The sequence below is a fragment of the Lichenostomus cassidix genome, chromosome 9, assembly GCF_008360975.1.
Source record: "Lichenostomus cassidix isolate B80296 chromosome 9, HeHo_3.0, whole genome shotgun sequence".
Classification (NCBI taxonomy): Eukaryota; Metazoa; Chordata; class Aves; order Passeriformes; family Meliphagidae; genus Lichenostomus; species Lichenostomus cassidix.
Window position 1 is genome coordinate 5,811,528 of NC_139490.1, and position 6,543 is coordinate 5,818,070.

A 6,543-nucleotide genomic window follows, 5' to 3' on the forward strand; every position below is an offset into this window, starting at 1 on the left:
AAAAAGCTGCAAAGTACAGTTGTAAAGTCGAGAATAAAAAAGTTATATGTAAATTTCTATGTTTAATATAAAAATACATTTTAATATTTATTCAATCTTGCATGAATAAAAGAAAACAAATCAAAAGAGCTAAATAAAAATTTGAATGCTGTTCTTTCTCAATCAATCAAAATCAATCCACACTTTCATTTACTTTGGATGAGAAATTGAAAACCTGTTGGTCACATTATTTCTTTCATTTAACACTCACTGTATGAAAGAAAAGAAATAATTCAAACAACTTAAAGAGGACTTTTTTGTCACTTCTCAGGGAAAAAAACCACATAAATTAGTAATTAACCTAATTTGTCTTTCATCCCAGAGATCACAGGTCAAGGTATCATTAAGCACATTTCATCCTGAAACAACAGAATTGCACAATTTACCCTTTTGTCAGTTATACCAAAAGATTAAGGATGGCTTGGTGTGAGGATATGCAGCAATGGGAAAACTTGACCCCCTGGGACTGAGCCAAAGCTTTTTGTTGATTCCTGAAGTCATAACTCATTTTGTTAAGAGTCACAAAAGGCCACTGCTCTCTCTTGTATTACTGCTCAAATTAAGACCCTTACTCATATCCTTTTTCTCCTACAGTTTAAGTTCCATGCCTACTTTTGCTGACCCTACCTACCTACACCCACTAATTCATTCAGGACAGCAGCTCACCTGGAGAACCCAATCTATTTGGATGTTTACTGGTGGTGATTTTAATTCCAACAAGCTGTGTCATGTACAATAAATGACATAACAACTAAGCAACTGAGATAATATTGGATACAACCAGACCCATATTTTGTTCCCCTAGAGGTATATAAGGAAAGGACACCAAATTAACAAAAACCAAGAAAGCAAAGACCAGAAATTGCAGTTTCAAAGTAGGCTTCTCACAGATCCTCTCTTTTGTGCTACTGTTGTTGGAATTACAAATTTTCACCCACCAGGTTCAGTGTAATTCTGGAAAGGCCTGTGGAGTATAGAGTGTGAAGCCACCTATAAACAGGGAAAAGAACCTCCACCTTACCTCAGACAGTGCTGATGTGGAAAGGAGATCATGGGCACAGGTGCTGGATCAAACTGTTGTTTCTTTTCTACTTATCTATATATTTGCAGAGTGAAGTTTAAAGATGAATTATATACATAAATAGGCAGATAAAACTTTTGAAAGGTTTTGAAAGTGTACTGATATTCCCTGCCACAAGTGATGGAAGGTGTTTGGTACAAACAACTCTGAGGAGGAGGAAGACCTAAACCTCTAGATCTGTTGAGAACAGGCTAGAAACTGTCTCTGCTTTAGAAGGTCACTGTTCCCCAGCTCTGTCCACAAATTTTGTTGAAAACACACTAAGTTGCATAAATCCTGGGGGGTTTTGGCAAGACATACACAAAACCCTAGCAATGGCTGTACCTCATGTAAGAGCTCCTGAATAGAGGCAAACCCCTCTTCCTCAAGACAGTACCTCATTTTACATGTAGCCTTTAATATTGATGTTCCCAGGTCATGAGTCTCCTTTAACAATCAATAATGAATTAAAACAACACAAGGGAAGCAGGAATGTGCATGTAAACCATGTCAGGAATTACAGGATGGAGCAGTGCCCATGTTCCCCTGTGCCTCAGCCTCAGCTCATGACTGAGTGAGGACACAGAACAGCATGTGGCAGCCAACAGCTTCACTCCCCCTGCTTCTGGCCTGGGCTGGGGTTTGGGGATGCAACCAAGCACCCCAAACCCTCCTGAACCAAGCAGTCTCAACACTCAAGCCTTGCCGAAGTGCTAGCAGGTTTTTAACTGAAGGCTGTTGCAGAGATAATTCGCTCAGGGTAAAGCTTTGGGCCATTTTCAGGGACACTCAGAGATATGTTGCCTCTCCAAACACTGTCCTGCAGCAGGGCGTGCAGCTATGATCTGAATCACAACCAGTTGTTAAATTTAGGTTAAATTAATTCAGTTATTAAACCTTTTCAGCAATTTCCAATGCTCAGAGTTGCTAGTCTAAACACTCTTTGTAATCATGCTTTCAAGTAAAACTTCAAAACTATCACACACCAAGGAGCGAATTATGTTTAGGGCTGGAAAAAACTGGGGAGAGAAGGATTTTTTTCCTTTAAATGACAGATTTTAACCTATTATTAACCTTCAAACATGAACAAACACTTCTAGTCCCTGAATCAACTGAGAACTTATTAACTGTCAGAGTATTAAAAGGCATACCTAATACATTTTACTGAGAGCAATTGCTGATAAGTGCTCATGCAGTAAGACATAAGAAGATGTGAATCTGGGCATGTCTGTCAAACCTCCTGGCAAATGACATATGAAGACATTTAATCTACAGGCACAGGATCTTTGGGGTATAAAAGTAAAAATCTGATTTTGAGAAGTTTTTTTTTAAAAAAATAGGGTTTTTTTTCTTTTTTCAAAATTATGAAAGTTTTTCTATTCATATTTCTCCTGGGTTTTACCTCTTTCAGAACTGTGTGTCTCCACAGACTGAGACAACATGATGAGTTACCTGGCAGCATGACTCCAGTTTTGGTTAGCATTGTTTACAATTTCTGTCCATATGATATGGTTCTCATCAAAAAATATACAGAAATTCCAGCCCGGGCATTTCAAATGTAGAGAGATTTGATCAGCAGGGGATATTCCTTTCAGGATAAGACCACTGGCATAGAAGGAATCCTTTTTGTTCCACAAAAGGGAAGAAGAAAAAAAAAGTACATGGAACGTAGCAAAATTACGTGAACTGCACCTGCAAAAATTACTTACTTAGGAAGAATTTTAGTTCTTAGGAAGAATTTTAGAGCTATAGTCAGGAAAATGAAGTCTCTCACACCATGTGTCTCCTCTTCTAGTCCATTTCTAATACCACCAGATGGTCAAAATTTATTAGGCTGGATTGACCATGGAGCAATAGCTCATGTAAGGGGAAAACTGCATCATCAACACCAACATTTAACACTGTCCACTACTCCACCTGTGTTATGCTCTCTTGTCCTTGTAAGAGCCTGTGAATTAAGTATCTACAGGAATCCACGTAAAAAGTCATCTTCTAAATGAAATAATTACTGTAAAAGCTTAGAAATGATAAAATTTGAAGTTTCTTTATAACAAAATGTAACCAGATCTTAATACATTATTTCTCTACAACCTATTTCTTACATTTTAATATTAGCTGAAGCCTTTTCCCACCTAGCTACAAAAAACCCCCCAATTTTTAAAAGATATATTGTTGTAATACATTAATTACCATAGCTTCTTCTAAATTCTGTCATATATTTAAAGTCCATAGTAATTATAATACTTCAGTTAATTCTGCCATGAATAAATGTGTGGTACTTCCTGGTTCATCAATAGAAAAACTTCATTTCCTTTAAGTAGCACTTCTTTCTATTCCTCAGGAAAAGTACTGAATCTATTGAAGTTGAAATACTGATGGAAATTAAATTATCCTGTGAATAAAATCAATATTGCTTTTCTCTAAGGAGGAATAAGCTGCATATTTAACATTAATCACCTGATAAATACATAAGAGATAAATAAAGAAAAGTGCAAGTCAAAAATGAGATCTTTTTTCCAGCACTAGGGACTTGATTAAATAGGTCAGGAAGTCATGAAAAATAATTATTGCTTCTCTATTTGTGATATTCACTTTTAAAAGGGAATTTGTTGGCTGCTTTCCTTCAGTTACAAAAAAAGAAACACAAATAATATTTTAATTATTTTTTTAAATTTTCATTGTCCAAAAGAAAAGCACTGAACTAGAAGGCTGTTAATAATTTTGAAATAAAATCAATGAGCTATAAGCACTCTTGTACTTTTCTTACAAAAGATAATTCTCACAAAAACTCATTGAAACAAAGCAGAAACTGTTTGGGTTAGAAGTCAAGATAAAAAAAAATAACCCCAATATAAATTCTGTCATAAGAATATGGTCTATTGGTGTCAATGTTTGTATTCATTAAACTCTTTGCCACAGAGATAAATTGTCAGAGAACTGTGAAATTTCATGTTCTCCCTTTTGCAAAATAATCTGTTAATAGATTAAGATATTAACTTCCTATTATAAACTATTTTAATGATTCTTTTTCCTAGGTTCAGTCTGGCTTACACGGGAAAGAAGAATCTGTTATGCCTCAGTCCTGCTCATTAGAATTTGATGTAAGGGAAAGGTTCAAATGATTTCTTTTGAGTGAATGCATATTTGTGGAATCAAGTTCCAAAGCTGCATGTCCTTCACACCTGGAGATGAAGGAAGGCTTTATCACTGTGCCAACTGCACTTAGCCATCTATATGATGCCTCAAATTATAACATTCAGACACTTTAGGCCCCAGGCTTAAATGGAACCAGGGCTCATGTCCTGTTGCTTTTCAGCCTCCAGTAAAGAAACTTGAAATGCTTTGCTCAAAGATCTTCTGCACAAAAAAAAATCTGTGAGCCACAATGTAAATAATGTTAATTTTTTTCAATAGGAACATTTGAAATGAAAGCCATTGTTTCAAAATGTAAACTAAAAGTAGACACACTAGCTTTAAATGACAGGTTAGCTACCACTGAAATTTTGTTCTGTTAGTACCAATGATTTTTTCCTATGTCTTTTTAATATTTAAAAACTTTTCTTTTGCATTCTAGGAAAACGAATTTCAAGATGTCAGCAATTCCTACAGTGGGAGCATTTCTGTGTCTAAAGAAAGAAGCCAAGATATTTCAATGTATTCTGAAATGAAACCAACAGAATTCCAGGTTATATTTTACAGACATCCAAAAAGCCTGGTCACTGTAAGAACAGAACAAAACACATGAACATGATGTACAGGTGTTTAAAGGTAACAGGATAGCGTAAAATGAACTACATCTCCATGGAAGACTTTCCAAAACCTTATGGAGCAGGACTTGAGGCTCATCTGCACAAATGGTAGTTTTTTTTTTTAACTAGAAATAGGCCTTAAATTTAGGTCTGAATATTCACATTCTAATTGAAGGCCACTTTTTTCTCTCTGTGGAATCTTTCAAAACACTCACTGCTAACTGCCTCCACTCTCCAAGGACCCAGATAACTCAATTTTACCCTTCTCTAGGGAAGACTTAAGGACAGGCAATAGTATGAACAACAAGTAATTACTGAATTTGTGCTTTGAGTTTAGTCCTCCTTAAATAGCTCAAGTTCCACACTCAGCTGAAAAATGGTTATCTGAAATGATCTTGCTGTACTAAAAATGACTAAACAGATATTTAGCTGGTGGAATTTTAAAAGAATTATGTCAGTTCACCACTGTAAAGTTCCATCACTATCATGCAAGTCCTTGACAGATTGCCCTCAGCAGTGTTTAACAAGGAAGCAGTCAAAAATCAATAATAGCACAAAAAAAGAGTTAAGGCAATTTATGTAACAATAGTGAGAAATGCCATATAATGGATGTAAGGGCTATCAGTCATCATTTACTAAACGTAGAAAAAGAGACTTTGTGTGTCATTGGTTTCATACAGAGAAATCACATTGAAAGAGAGGGAGCCATTTATACATGCTCAGAGTACAAAACTTTAAGGTCACAAGCTTTTCTTTTGTAGCAATCTTCTGTTCAGTCTAAATGAGGATTTATAATTGTAAGCTTGGATAAAGTCAACATTTACCATTAAGATTACAGAGAGCTACTGCTGTATTTTGAATTAGGCTGTCATGCAAGCTATGTCAGAGCAGGTTTTTACAACTATGATTATCACCTGGACTTATCACCCCTGCACAATTAAGATTTAAAAGCCAAATCACAAAAAGCCAAGCCAAAGGAGTCAAAAAGAGCCCCAAAAGATTTCTGAAAGCTAATCCTTTGTATTGCTCTCACTCAAATGCCTGGTATCACTTTATGCCTTTCCACATCTGAATGCAGTTAGGAAATTTAAGTCAATGCCATACACAGCAAGGATCTGCAGTACACAGAGTAGAGCCTGCCTGAATATTGTTCCTTTTGTCCCACCCCTTTGTCTGAGGAGTCAGCTCCCTCAGCTGGCGTGAAGAACTCCGGAGAGCACAACTGATTTCATGCAACTCCACGGAGAAGAGAGGCCAGGAGGTCAGGGGGTTAACATCTGCTATAAATACCACAGGACTTCTTGGCCTGAATTGCAGAATGAGATTGCTTGATGTTTCTACACTGCACGGGCTGCCTCACCCTCTGCCTTACTGCATGGCACAACTCGGAGCAGAGGGTCACGTACATAAAAGGAATAATGCACTTGGATTTTCTCACAGAAATACACTGTGGAAGCCTGCACAGACAAGCAGCAAATATTCCAAACCACCACAATCTCAAAGCAGACCGAGTTCCAATTCTTATTCAGCTCTTCAGTCAGGTCTGAATTGTACACTAAGATAGAGATTTTATTAAGGCGTACATACATATATATATAGATATAGATATAGATGTAGATATAATCTAAAGCAACAGACTGCAAAAAAAGTGCACCAAAAGATCAAGTTTTGATTTGGGCATTGAGGTCATAGCCT

At 36.5% G+C, this 6,543-nt stretch overlaps 1 long non-coding RNA gene across 1 annotated transcript; it reads left to right on the forward strand.

The window, feature by feature from the left end:
• Positions 1-978: 978 nt before the first annotated feature.
• LOC146433114 (uncharacterized) lies at positions 979-5,185 on the forward strand. The gene is made up of 3 exons (XR_014853921.1): positions 979-1,100; positions 2,511-2,574; positions 4,674-5,185. It is a non-coding gene; the product is annotated as an uncharacterized LOC146433114 (long non-coding RNA).
• The last annotated feature ends 1,358 nt before the right edge of the window (positions 5,186-6,543 follow it).